The sequence below is a fragment of the Octopus bimaculoides genome, chromosome 27 (genome assembly GCF_001194135.2).
Source record: "Octopus bimaculoides isolate UCB-OBI-ISO-001 chromosome 27, ASM119413v2, whole genome shotgun sequence".
NCBI lineage: Eukaryota > Metazoa > Mollusca > Cephalopoda > Octopoda > Octopodidae > Octopus > Octopus bimaculoides.
The window spans coordinates 20,874,014-20,875,520 of record NC_069007.1 but is presented as its reverse complement, the minus strand read 5'-3'; the positions used below and the strand labels follow the sequence as shown (position 1 = coordinate 20,875,520).

The following is a 1,507-nucleotide window of genomic DNA, read 5'->3' as shown; positions in this document are numbered from 1 at the left end:
GAAAAGCTTTCACTCACAATTCGAAACTTGTTATCCACGTACGTAGTCATACAGGAGAGAAACCTTACCATTGTAATATATGTGACAAGTCGTTCGGTAAAAATTCTTCCCTTGTTGTGCACAAGCAAATACACACGGGAGAAAAGTCATATCTTTGTGATATGTGTGGGAAATCTTTCTCTCGAAATTTTGATCTTATGAGTCACAAGCGTAGACACACTGGAGAAAAACCTTGTGCCTGTGAAGTGTGTGGGAAATCCTTTGTTAATAACAGTGATTTAAACATACACAAACGGAAACACACGGGAGAAAAACCCTATTGTTGTGAAATATGTGGGAAATCTTTCATTTCTAGCAGTCTTTTAAAAAGACATGAACGATTGCACACTAGAGGGAAGCCTCTCAAATGTGAAACATAAGACATGTGTCTCTTTTTTAATCTAAACCTATAATGTGTCAACAAGTATTCATTGGAGAACATATGTGGGCATAAAATACCAGAAATCACTTTCTTTTTGAATTCGTATCATGTAGGCCCACAAATATGTTCTTTGAAAGAGAATCATCTTCATTTAGGGTCTGTTTTCCACACTAGCATGGGTAAGACAGTTTAACTGGAGCTGGTAAGCCAGCAGAGAGTTGCACCAGGCTCCAGCCTGTTTTGGCTTGGTTTCAACAGCTGGACGCCAACCATTCCACAAAGTGTACTGGGTGTCTTTTACATCTTTAACTAGGAAATCATTATTTGTGAACTTTGACAAGTGAACACACCAGACATTGGAAATCGTTCTTGTGAAGCAAGACTGCATGAAATGCAACTCATCATAAGGTGGGCCACACTACTAAAACAAATTCAAGACCAGTTTTCATTAGGGGTGCCATTCAGAAAGTTTTGCAGGTTGCCCACGACTGGAATATACATTAGATAAAATCTATATCAAAGGGAAATAACTGGATTAAGTAAATCTTCATATGTGATTCATAGCTGATCACAGACAGAAGAAACCTTTCACTGTGAAATATGCTATCATCATTCTCTAAATTCTAGTATTACAATCCAAGAATATACCTTGGAGGAAGATCATTCACTGTTTGTCTCATTATCATTGGAAAGACACAAAGTTAAAAAATGACTTTATAAATTTGAAATGAGGGGGAAATTAATTCTGTTGAAAAGCCATGTTTGAATTTAAGTAAAATATACACAGGTGAAAAACGTTACTGAAATGACTTCTTAAAAAGATGCTTCATAAACAGAAATATGAGAAATTTATGTAAAATATTACCTCTTAAATTTACGACAAAATGTTCAAATAATTTACATATAAATTGAAATATTTCTTTATAATAATTGTATGCATTTTAAATTAAAATGTTTAAGCTATATTTGTTAATGTTATTTTCTTTCTCAATATCCCTTTAGCATTCAGAATATTCTGTTAAATGTAATACTTGTTTATTCACATTGTTTTTAATTAATTTGGCTGATGCCTGCCTTCACTATATA

The 1,507-nt window shown here is 33.8% G+C and overlaps 1 protein-coding gene across 1 annotated transcript in view; it reads right to left on the bottom strand.

The window, feature by feature from the left end:
- Positions 1-1,507, bottom strand: part of LOC106870982 (zinc finger protein 91) — a 21,535-nt gene that overhangs the window by 7,825 nt on the left and 12,203 nt on the right. The gene's annotated exons all lie outside the window — the stretch shown is intronic.